Source organism: Lepidochelys olivacea (genome assembly GCF_965140295.1).
Source record: "Lepidochelys olivacea isolate rLepOli2 genome assembly, chromosome: 11".
In the NCBI taxonomy this organism is placed as follows: domain Eukaryota; kingdom Metazoa; phylum Chordata; order Testudines; family Cheloniidae; genus Lepidochelys; species Lepidochelys olivacea.
Genome location: NC_140421.1, coordinates 10,666,179 through 10,679,059, shown reverse-complemented (window position 1 = coordinate 10,679,059; position 12,881 = coordinate 10,666,179). Strand labels below are relative to the sequence as shown.

The window sequence follows — 12,881 nt, the reverse complement described above, 5'->3', positions numbered from 1 at the left end:
GACCTCCCCCACTGCAACTTGAGACCATTGCTCCTTGTTCTGTCATCTGCCACCCCTGAGAACAGCCTAGGTCCATTCTCTTTGGAACCCCCCTTCAAGTATCAGAGTAGCAGCCGTGTTAGTCTGTATTCGCAAAAAGAAAAGGAGTACCAGTGGCACCTTAGAGACTAACCAATTTATTTGAGCATAAGCTTTCGTTAGCTACAGCTCACTTAGTTGAACGCTGCTATCAAATCCCCCCTCACTCTTCTGCAGAGTAAATAAGCCCAGTTCCCTCAGCCTCTCTTCATAAGTCATGTGCCCCAGCCCCCTGATCATTTTTGTTGCCCTCCGCTGGACTCTCTCCAATTTGTCCACATCCCTTTTGTAGTGGGGCCCCCAAAACTGGACACAGTACTCCAGATGTGGCCTCACCAGTGCTGAATAGAGGGGAGTAATCACTTCCCTCCGTCTGCTGGCAATGCACCTACGAATGCAGCCCAATATGTTAGCCTTCTTGGCAACAAGGGCATATTGTTGACTCATACCCAGCTTCTCGTCCACTGTAACCCCTAGGTCCTTTTCTGCAGAACTGCCGCTAACTAAGCTTTGATGTAGTATCTCCTTTTCTGAGTGAGACAATACTTCAAGTGCTGCCATGGGTTGGAGGATGGTTAGAAGCTTTGCTTTTGGATTGTGACATTGAAAGAATGATTCAAATATTCTCTATTTATGGTGGATTTGTTTTGTGATTCACATGTGGGCTTTGTTTGCAATGCAGACTTATTTCATATACACCAGAATTGTAAAATGTGCCATAAGCCTAAAATGTATTAGTCCCATGAGCACCAGTGTGATTGCAGAGCATTTGGTATCAGGTCTCTTCCTGCCCAAAGCACCATTGCTGTCTGTTCTGGGACTTATGCTTTTGCCTGTGGATGGCTTTTATGGTGGCTTCTTTCTACACTATGATCTTGTAAGGCCTTTACTTGTAAGCCAGTGTCATGGTTCATTGGGACTGAAAGAATGCTCAGAATCTTTCACACAATTAAGATGCTCCACTGTCAGATAAGGACTGTAGACCTCTGCAAGCCCTTATGTGAGTTCTTTCATTGAAGCCAACAAGGCTATTATCATTTAAGACTGGTGTATAGTGCCATAGGTGTCTCTTGTGCTTCACATAGGCCAAGATTTACAAAAGTGACAAGTGATTTTGGATGTTGGTTTGTTGTTGTTTGTTTTTTCCCCCCTTGCATTTCCAACTTAAGGCATTGTAAATGGACATGATTTTTTGAGGGTGGGTGCTCAGCACTTCTTGAAAATCAGGCCCATTTAAGAGCTTGTCTACACAGACAAGGCTGTAGTGGCACAGCTTCGCCAGCTGCTGTGAATTCACTACCGATGACGATGGGAGAGCTTCTCATATGGGTGTAGTTATTCCACATCTCCGAGAGGCGGTAGCTATGTCAACGGGAGAAGCCCGTTGCTGAGGGGTGTGGATTTTTCACACTCCTGAATGACATAGTTATACTGACATTAGTTCCTAGTGTAGACCCAAGCCCAAGAGTCTCCAGTTGGACACCCAGAAATGGAGACTTCCATAGTCAATGGCACATCAGAAAATCTTGGCCAGTGCTCTGTAAATCTCAGCATTTACAAATGAAATGACTGTCACAAGATAGGATACTGGGGGGAGGATGGGGCGAGGGAGTGTAAACGAGCCAGGGGGACGGAGGAAGGAAGGAATACAAAGAAATGACTTGAAAGGCACAGATTGCAGTAGGTGAGGTCAATGTGTTGCTTTTTGTAATTACTTTTTATTACCTCTGAAAAGGAACTATGGAGAGAGTGGTTGAGGGACTATTGGAAAGGCAGGTTTGAAGCGGTGGAGAGAGGTTGCACAGGGTATCAGATGAGGGAGTACAGTATGGGGAACAGCACAGAGGCAGAGAGTGGGGAAAGGAAAAGATGACCATGGTTCCAAAGGGGGAAGCCAAAGATTCTACTTTGAAGAAGAGGGTGGTGTTGAAGATAGATACCAAGTCAGAGAGGCTGACAGACTAAGCATGTGATTAAGGCCTGCTGATCTGAGTAAGGGTTTGTAGACCCAGGTCGAGCACAGAAACTTGATCCAACTATGTATGATTTGTACCATTTTTATTCTGCATAGCTGCCAGTAGCTGTCCTTTAATATTTGCCTCTCTTATAGAATTCAGTAGGAATACACATTTCCAGGTCTAAGTCTTTCCATTGTGCTATTTGTATCCTAAGGGAACTAAATTGATTCCCAATAAAGCGGCAGGTTGATTTTAAGATCCTAGCACTTGCCTATTTGTCTGATCTTTTGGTTTTTCATTTAATAGGTTGCTCTCCTCATCCCCTCTCTAAATGACTTTCACTTGTTGTATGAACTGTGGGCTGTTGCACGTTATGCTGCTGTAGGCTAGAATTACAGCATCACTGTATATTTTTAAAGCTAACAAAAATTTGTGCTCTGTATAGATTTCCTTTAGTGAATTTTTTTTTATGTCATTTGTCTCTGTAGCCTTGTATTTTTTTATACTTATTTTTTCCCATTTTAGCTGATGGCCTCTACCTTCTTATACAATCCTTGTTGTCTTGACTCATCTTTTGGCACTGTGAGATCCTTAGACCAGACCATATTTGGATTGTAATAAATATTAAAGAGTCATGCGGCTCAATAGAAAAGATGCCTTGATATTCCTTCTTTACTCTTCAGGCATGGTTTTACACTCAATCCAGTAAGTTTTCAAGTCAAAACAAGCATGGCAAGGTCCACTTGGTCTTTGGAAAGAACAAGCATTGTTCTTCTTGCTTCATGCATCATCAATTACAATAAAGATGCTGGATCCAGAACTTAGCTGGAAACTTTGCTTCTAATGCATGAGGGAAAACAGTGCAGAATCCATGCTTCCGGAGTTATATTGGCTTTCCAGTGCTCATAGTACTAAACGTTTGTTCATAAATGATGCAACATGATTTGGATGGCAAAGAGAGCAATGATATGCCTAGTAACAACACTTACTTACTTTTCAGAAGATAGCTCTATTCCTGAGCAGGAAATTGGTTATCTGACCATACTATATCCTCCTTGTGGGTGGCTTGTCCCTATAGGATGTTATAATGCTACTGGCAAAATAATTAGGAATGTATTTTTTAAGCAGTGCTTTGGCGACACAGTTGTAGCTATTGTTACTTGTTAGGAGCATAGGAATTGTCATAATGGATCAGACCCACAATCCCTATACTCTGACATTGGCCAGTGCCAGATACCTCTGAGGAAGATGCAAGAAACCCAACCTGGGTCATAAAGGAAGTCCTTCGAGTGCTTGCACATGTCCATTCCATTCTAGGTGTGTACGTGCCACGAGCACAGTTGCCGGAATTCTTTCCCTTAGTGGTATCCGTTGAGTTGGCTCCAGCACTCCCTAGTGCCGCACACTCATAGCACCGGCATAAGGGGGCTTGCTGAGCCCACGCCTGTTCGGTTCCTTCTTATTGCCTGTGATGATTGCTGGAACTTCACTTATTGTTCAGACAATCTCTTCCAGTGGTTTCCTTCTCCTTTTGTATATAGTTCTTGTAGTTTAATTAGTTTGGTAGTGATAGTAGTAGTTTTAGTAGTTAGAGTGTTTTGGATGCCTCTACACTTGCTTGAAGAGGCTTGTCCTCTTCAGTGCTAGGATATGCCTCAGTCACCGGGCTTTAAGCCCTGCACTTCCTGCAGCAAGTCAATGCCATTGAGCAGCCCACACTCAAGCTATCTCAAGTCCTTAGGGGAAGCTCACAGAAAAGACCGTTGCCAGATTTGCAGGGACTTCAAACCCCACATCCAGAAAGACTGGGCAACGAGATTGAAGGCAATGCTGAGACCAGCGTCGGAGCCGCACTTGGACACGGCATCAAGCACCTCAGCTTCAGTGCAGAGCACGCCTCCCACCAGTCGAGAGTCCTGGTACCAGCCCTCCTCGTTGGTCTCTAAGAAGAGGCACCCAGACAAAAGTCGTTCCCTGGTGCCAAAAGAAAGTAGGTAAGGTGATCGGGATAGGGCAAGACCTATGTCGGGCTGCTCTCTCTCCCTGGCGCCTCAGCAGCTGCCTTTGTCAACCCCGGCACCTATGCCAGCTCCGCGTACTCCAGTACAGGAAATATCCTCCAAGCAGGCAGCATACTGGGCAATTTGCAATACCATCCATCCCAGAGGCATTTGCGGCGGCTAGAGACCTGCTTACACTGCCTGTACCAGGGTTCCCAGAGATCCAGGACTTGGCGCAGCCAGTTCTAATGTGTGGTAAAGAACCCTCCCCTGGGTCTCATGTGGTACTGCGACCACTCTCTAGGGGAAAACCCTGTATGACAGTGCTCTGCATTGGCCTAACTTTGTTCCCAGTGAAGTCAGTTGACTCCAATCAACTTAAAGAGAGCAGAGTTAGGCCAGCGTGGTTGTGAAAATGCCATTTGTAAACTCAGTGGCACAGCTTTAGTAAGTGGTGGGATCGTGATGATTGTGTAGCATGATGAACCTCCATGCTCTTCATTTTATGTGTTGGAATCCTAATGCTCTTAACATAGCAGAGAGATTTTTCCAAGCTTCAAGTTGAAGAAAACTGAACCTCTCAGCCACTTTAGATGACACGCTAGATTTACAGGTTGCATCCAAATGATGAATTAAGAGTGGTTTCTGTTTTACTCAGAACATTTTGTCTATTTGTATTGCCAGATCTGTATCTTTCTATTTGGCTCTGCTTAGTTTGTTTTAAAGTAATGTTTCCTGTTGAATGCAATTGATTTAGAGCTGGGTGTGAACAACTTTTATTTGGCAAATTTCACCCTTTTTTTTTTTCTATTTCTGAATGTTCACAAACAGACTGTGCAATTATTTATTTATCATTTGTTCAAGTATGAATAATTTCAAGTCCATTGATGGTTTGCAAATTGCAGATATGCTTAGTTTGCACTATATTTGTTGCTTATAGGTATTATGGTATTTTCTATTATTTGATGGGATTAATTATGTAAATAATCAAAACCATTTGAACTGCAAATAAAAGCAAATATACAATCTGAAGTTGACTTTCAGGGAATTTCAGGGTATTTGGGCTTATAATACACTTAAAGCTCTTGCTCTCAAATTTTCATGGTAATTGAATACCAAAGCGTTGTGAACATGGTTGAATAGAAATGTGCTTTAGCATTTGAATGAAAATGTGTATATATTTTCCCCATTGTTAGCCAGGTTGGTTCTAGTTTTATCTCTGATATGTATTGTATGATCAGGGCATTTTGCTTCCCCCATGTTTTGATTAGGAGAGCTGTCGGTCAGAACAATATGATGATGACGATGATGTTACAATCAGGCTGCTTGAATTTCTTCAATTTCACGATTCCTTGCCCAACAACTGCAGAATAGAAAAGTAATGTGGAATTGACAGAATTGCAAAATTTCAATATATAGGATGTCAGCATCATTCTTAAATATACTGTTTGGATAGTATCTGATGGTAAACATTGCCAGATCTGACATCACTTAGCCAGTGTCAGTTATCCAGACTGGTGGTTCCATAAGAACAAAAAGAGATTTAATATCCCAAGAATAATATTGTGGGAAATAAAGCATTATTAAAAAAAGAATTTTCAAATAAAGTTGATGTGCTGCTTGTTGTTTGGTTGTTTAATGACAGGACTCCTAGAATTCTTAGTTGATTCTATGTGCACAAATGTGGGTGGTGGTTGTTGCTGCTGTTTCAAGTGAGTACTTGATGTAGAAAGGCCTGTGAAGGGTGCAGAATTTCAAGGGCTTTGGCTATGGTTATATGGACAAATCCATTTCCATTCAGCACTTTCAGCAGACGGAACTGATTAGGATTGCAAATTGTAGTGCATGTTGTCCTGTGGTGTACTAGTCAATTTCACATTGCTATCTGTGGTACAAGGAGTACATTATTGCACAGGTAGTATCACAAGCCTAGTCTTCCCTGGCTATAGTTGCTTATGTTCTGGGAGACACCAAGGGCCTGATTTTTGTTCTGTTTTTTTGTTTTAAAAGCTTCAGCCCATCCCCATTACTGCAACTGAAAGGGTGAAATACAAATAACATCCATCAATCAGTTACAAAGGTTTCAGAGTAGCAGCCTTGTTAGTCTGTATTCGCAAAAAGAAAAGGAGTACTTGCGGCACCTTAGAGACTAACCAATTTATTTGAGCATGAGCTTTCGTGAGCTACAGCTCACTTCATCGGATGAATGCAGTGGAAAATACAGTGGGGAGATTTATATACACAGAGAACATGAAACAGTGATCACTCTCGTTACAGTGTGAATGGTAACACCCATTGTTTCATGTTCTCTATGTATATAAATCTCCCCACTGTATTTTCCACTGCATTCATCCGATGAAGTGAGCTGTAGCTCACGAAAGCTCATGCTCAAATAAATTGGTTAGTCTCTAAGGTGCCACAAGTACTCCTTTTCTTTTCGGTTACAAAGGTTATTCTTCACTTTCTATCCTAAATGGTTGTGGATGATTTGTCTTTTTCTTTCTTTTGTGATTCCAAGCTGTTGAAGTGCTCTAGGATGTCATCTGCACGTTTCCTTTCCTATGCTTAAGTCAGACTCTTAATGTTATTTACACAAACTTTTTGTAGTTTTATAGTCTTTAATCATTTTAACATTTTATCTGCTGTACTTACTTCATTGAACAGCAATAATGGAGGGAAGATAGAGCAATAAAGAAAAACACCAGTGGGAAGTAGAATGAAAACTGATTGATGAGACTTAATGTAGCTAAGCACCAGATGTTAACCACTGTTAAGTGATTGTCAAATAATTTTCTACTGAAGGTGCGTCTCCCCTGAGTCTCCTACGCCAAGCAATCTGAATGTATGTATAGTGCAAGTCAATGCAAATCGGAAGCCAAACATTTGCCCACAGACTTATCAGGGGCTCTTTCATGAGATAAAGCTGTTATGAATGTCAGATTGATCTGATATTTTAGTGTGTTTGACTTGAACCTCGGTAGCCTTTTTAATAGGGAAAAAACAGCTGTAAGTGGTTTTGAGATTTCAGTTACATTTGCACCCTGGAGGGACAAAGTGGTGACTCAGTGCTGATGAATTTATGACTAGGTTATCTGACAGGAAGATGGGATTAATAAAATTTAGTGTAAAACATGCTTACTAATTGCATAAAGCATAGAGTTTATTTTACCTGACTTGGACTCCTCAATTTTTCTTTTAGGAGTTTCATCTTGGTGGTCTCAGCCCAGGGGATTCTTACTATTTATATGAAGGTTAGTTTATTGTTGTTCTCCCAGAAATCTAGATTAGAAATTAAATCATTACTGACATTAACAAAGCCATATGAGTAATCCGCATGGCAGGAAAACCATTACTTTAGATGTTCATTGTTTCCGAAGCTGTAAAGGTTATTTTCTCGGAACAGTCTTAAGAATGATTTAGGATATAAAAGGAAAAGTTAAATCTCTGTCTAGGGACACTAGTATGTTTAAATTCCCAGATTAAAACATGGTTCAGCGGTGGGTTGCCTTGTCCATTTTAAAACACACTAGAGATTGGTTTATTTAGCTGGAATCCACTGGAGATTATTCTTGAAATTTATTAAATGTGATCTGTATTCCTCTGGATTATTTTATTCTCTTTTGGAATTAAAGATTTACAATAAAATATTATGGGAAATATGAAAACTTTTAAAATGTGCAGCAAAATGTAACATTTTCATGAATTGAAAAGTCTCCATATTAAATAATAATGTACGTTTATCTAGCGCATTAGAAACTTTCATGTGCATATCCCAATACAGAACACTGTCTTATGTAACAGTTAAATTTGCACAAGTACACCCACCATCAACCTAGGTGTTTAAACATATTAGGCAATTCATAATTAACTTTATGTCCAAGACAGCAGTCAACCAACAAAATGTTGTAGAAAACACAGCTTTCATTCAGCCCAGTCCTGCATATGTGCATCGTTCATCCCACTCGTATGCAAACATACTACAAAAACAACCTTAAGTCTGTCCCTGAGGCAGTGTCAGCTTAAAACCTTGAGACATTTATTATTTATAATTATTACTATAGTAGAAACCAAGGTTGGGTCCTCATTGTCCCATATTATGTGTCCCAATGTCCCTCATTATGTACCATATATACTCATCATCATAAGAGACAGTCTCTGGCCCAAGGAGCTTTCTCTTAGACAAGACAGATTCTTCTTTTCTCGCACCATTTATCCCATTTTACAGATAGAGAACTGAAGCAAAGAGAGATTAAATGACATACCTAAGACCATATGGGATGTCTCTGGCAGCTCTGAGATTGAAGCTGGTTTCCAGGTCAGTACCGTCTTTCCTTTGCTCCTCTGTTATCTTTATAAAAGCTAGTGGCTGGGATCTGAGTTCTCGTTGCATCCAAAAGATACTGCTTCCAGTAGTGTCACCCACCTCTGAATTACTTGCATCGCTTTCTTCAGCAACATTCTGTTTGTCCTTCAGTCACATACCAGGCCTGGCCTGCCACTGCTTCCGAGATTTGAGGAGTTCGCAACCTGAGCTGGTATGATAAGCATAGCTGGGTCATCTGCACATAGAGACCTCTGAGTTTCTATGCTATTGGCTTTATAGTCCTAAAAGTAGAAAAATTTTCGAAGGAAAAAAATGTTCACCCAAAATATTTGAAAATGCTTGAGAGTTGGGGTCTGGTAGCTGAAGAAATACATAAAAAATGGCCAATTTGGGTTGTCTCAGTTATTTTCTCAAGAGAATTCATCTCCAACACTGTAGCATGAAGAGGAAAGGGAAAAAAATCCACTGGACCATGAAAAGAGATAAGACAGGGCACTACGATGGATGATACTGTGTTCTTGTTTGTTTGTTTCTTAATTGAGCTAGGGAGAAAAAGAAGCCTGATATGGGCCATAACCTTTTATGCATGAGGTTATTCTCTCCATGATCTGTATCTAGATCAGTTGGAAGCATGATGCTGCCTCTACTCTATTTTCCAGTATTCTAGTTGCCATGCAGGAAGTCACCAAAGTGCACGTACAGGAAAGTTTAAGCATGCTGTGTGTGTATAGCCAGGAGCAACCATCCTTTGCAAAACATGCTACGTCACAATTGCTGCCTGATAGCCCTTCCAAATCATACTTTCTTTCTGTAATTCTGTAACTTCTCCCACCAGGCTTGAATTAACCTTTTGTGGGCCCAGTGCCAAACATATTTGTGGGCCCCCATGGGGGCAAAGGAGCATGGCGTTGGGAGGTCGGTCCCCAGAGCAAGGGGCCAGCCAGGGGCAATGGGGCATAGCATGGTGGGGCTGGACCGGCTCCACCCAGCCCCGTGCAAGGGCACTGTATACAAACTGGCCAGAGCCTGTTCCAGCTTTTTTGCCACCGCAAGCGGCGAAGGAAAAAACCCAAACCCAAGCCTGGTTGAGCTGCTACTGAAGAGGAAGAGAGGGACTGCAGGGCCCGCCGCCGAATTGCTGCTGAAGACCCGGACATGCCGCCCCGATGACGGAAGGAGTGCCGCCCCTTTCTATTGCCCGCCCCAGGCACCTGCTTCCTTTGCTGGTGCCTGGATCCGGCCCTGAAACCGGCAGTTGCCAGAAGCACAGTGGCCCGCCCAGCCCTGTGCTGCTAGCATGCCCCTTCCCCTCGGGGGTGGGCCCATGCCATGCCACACGGCCCCCGACTCCCTATGTCCAGCGTCCCCCGGAACTGCTATGCCCAGCAACCCCACACACAGACCCTCCACCACAAATGCACAGTGGCGTGCATACCACCAGCCCTGCCCAGCACCCACCCACACAGCTGCACCACTACTGCCCAGTGCACTTCCCCACAGCCCACCACCAGAACTACACAGCACCCCACTCAGACCCCCCTCTGGCCAGCATCCCAACACACAGACCACCCCCCAAGAAACCTCCCACTGGCCATCAGGCCCCCACACATCTCCAGAGACCCGCTCCCTCACACCCTGCCCCCTGGCCACACTCACCGGCCCTGCCGGAAGGTGATGGTGTCTGCCAGGCTGAGCTGGCAGCGTAGCCGGAGCCGCTCCAGTGCCAGGGCGGGGAATCACTCCGGCCTCTTGGGAGTGGCACGATTAGCCAGGCCAGGATATGCCCCCGCCCTGGCCGGACTCCCTCAGGACCCACTTGCCTGGAGATAGGGTGAGTTTGGTCAAAACAGTTCCCTTTTTAAACTCTGTCCCGACCATCCTGACTTTTTTGACAAAAACGGGCATTTATCCCATTTGCTCTTGCCAGCTGATCAGTTGGCAAAAGCAAATGAACAAATGATCAGTTTACCAAAAAAGTCCGGCGTGACCCCCTAGCGGGGCGTGGAAAAACGTGTGTATGTGGGGGTTACGACGCGAGATGTCAGGCTGCAGGGCTTGGGGGCTTAGTCCCAATCCCAGCCAGAATGGAGCTTGTGGGGGTTAGGGGCTAGCCCCAGCCCCTGCAGCGGTGTGAGGCACTGGTGTGAGGGAAGGGTCAGCTTCTGTCCTGGCAGCGGCATGCGGCACTTGGGGAGGGGGGTCAGCCCCTGGCTGCGGTGTGGGGAGCTGTGGGGGAGGGGTCAGCTCTAGTGGCAGATTTAGAGTTAGTTGGGCCCTGTCATAAATATAAAGGGAAGGGTAAACACCTTTAAATCCCTCCTGGCCAGAGGAAAAGCCCTTTCACCTGTAAAGGGTTAAGAAGCTAGGATAACCTCGCTGGTACCTGACCAAAATGACCAATGAGGAGACAAGATACTTTCAAAGCTGGAGGGAGGTGGGGGAGAAACAAAGTTTGTCTCTGTCTGTGTGATGCTTTTGCCGGGAACAGAACAGGAATGGAGTCTTAGAACTTAGTAAGTAATCTAGGCAAACTGGACAGTCACTACGTAAAAGAATAAATGGACACAAATCAGATGTCAAGAATTATAACATTAATAAACCAGTTGGAGAACACTTCAATCTCTCTGGTCACGGGATTACAGACATGAAAGTTGCGATATTACAACAGAAAAACTTCAAAACCAGACTCCAGCGAGAGACTGCTGAATTGGAATTCATTTGCAAATTGGATACAGTTAATTTAGGCTTGAATAGAGATTGGGAGTGGTTAAGTCATTATGCAAGATAACCTATTTCCCCTTGTTTTTTCCTACACACAGCCCCTCTCCCCCCGTTCCTCAGATGTTCTTGTTAAACCCTGGATTTGTGCTGGAAATAGCCCAACTTCATGATCACTTGAGATAAGCTATTACCAGCAGGAGAGTGGGGTGGGAGGAGGTATTGTTTCATGGTCTCTGTGTATATAATGTCTTCTGCAGTTTCCACAGTATGCATCCGATGAAGTGAGCTGTAGCTCACGAAAGCTCATGCTCAAATAAATTGGTTAGTCTCTAAGGTGCCACAAGTACTCCTTTTCTTTTCACCTTGATTATCATACACATTGTAAGGAGAGTGGTCACTTTAGATGAGCTATTACCAGCAGGAGAGTGGGGTGGGGGGAGAGAAAACCTTTTGAAGTGATAAGCACCCATTTTTTCATGGTCTGTGTGTATAAAACATCCTCACTGCATTTTCCACTTTATGCATCCGATGAAGTGAGCTGTAGCTCACGAAAACTTATGCTCAAATAAATTGGTTAGTCTCTAAGGTGCCACAAGTACTCCTTTTGTTTTTGCGAATACAGACTAACATGGCTGCTACTCTGAAACCTAGTTAGATATGTGTTTGATTCTGTTTTGTTTAAATGGCTGATAAAATAGCTGTGCTGAATGGAAAGTATATTCCTGTTTTTGTGTCTTTTTGTAACTTAAGGTTTTGCCTAGAGGGATTCTCTATGTTTTGAATCTGATTACCCTGTAAGGTATTTACCATGCTGATTCTACAGAGGTGATTCTTTTACTTTTTCTTCCATTAAAATTCTTATTTTAAGAACCTGATTGATTTTTCATTGTTCAAGGGTTTGGGTCTGTGTTCACCTATGCAAATTGGTGAGGATTTTTATCAAGCCTTCCCCAGGAAAGTGGGGTGTAGGGTTTGGGAGGATTTTGGGGGGAAAGACATTTCCAAGCTGGCACTTTCCCTGTTGTATATTCGTTAGACGCTTGGTGGTGGCAGCAAAAAAGTCCAAGGGCAAAAGGTAAAATAGTTTGTACCTTGGGGAAGTTTAACCTAAGCTGGTAAAAATAAGCTTAGGGAGTTTTCACGCAGGTCCCCACATCTGTACCCTAGAGTTCAGAGTGGGGAAGGAACCTTGACAGGCCCTGTGCTCAGCTTCATTTTTGGGGCCCCTCCTTGGGACCCAGCCAAGAAAAAGAACATTCTCTCATCTCCCCCTACCCCTGTTTTTCATTCTTTTTTCTTCATCCTCCTCCTATAAGTAATAGCAAGTAAACGAAAATAAAGTGAGATAGCTTGATTGTTCTTGTATTCTAAGTTATTTTTCCACAGACCACTTGAAAATCGCTGTGGGTCTCGGTGGACCACTTAATGATCTTTCCAATTATTGTTTGTACCATTAGCTAACTATTGTAAAGCGCTTTGGATAAAAGCGCTTTATTAAAAAAATGTTAAAAAATGGGGTGTGGGGTCTGGCCAGGACTTAGGGTGTGGGACGGGGCTCAGGGCTGGGGGTGCAGGGTCTGGGAGGGAGTTAGGGTGCAGGAGCAGGCTGGGGGTTGGGGTGCAGGGTCTGGCCGGGAGTTAGAGTGAAGAAGGGGGCTCAGGGTTGGGGTGTGGCATGCTTACCTGAAGCAGCTCCTGTTTGGTGCGAGGGGTGCAGGAGCTCCTGTTTGGTGCTCAGGGTGGGGGTGGGGATGTGAGAGGGTGCAGGAGTCAGGGCATGGGGTGTGGGGGGACTGGGTA

The 12,881-nt window shown here is 43.7% G+C and overlaps 1 protein-coding gene across 8 annotated transcripts in view; it reads left to right on the top strand.

Annotated features, from left to right (window-relative positions):
• The window catches only part of SEMA5B (semaphorin 5B), a 362,976-nt gene that overhangs the window by 145,292 nt on the left and 204,803 nt on the right, over nt 1-12,881 (top strand). The window contains exons 3-4 of one of the 8 annotated variants that reach the window (XM_084642525.1): nt 7,236-7,287; nt 8,262-8,351. The exons of the other annotated variants lie outside the window; for them this stretch is intronic. The gene's annotated coding sequence lies outside the window, so the exon portion shown is untranslated. The remainder of the gene's footprint in view (nt 1-7,235; nt 7,288-8,261; nt 8,352-12,881) is intronic. 8 annotated transcript variants of the gene reach the window in all.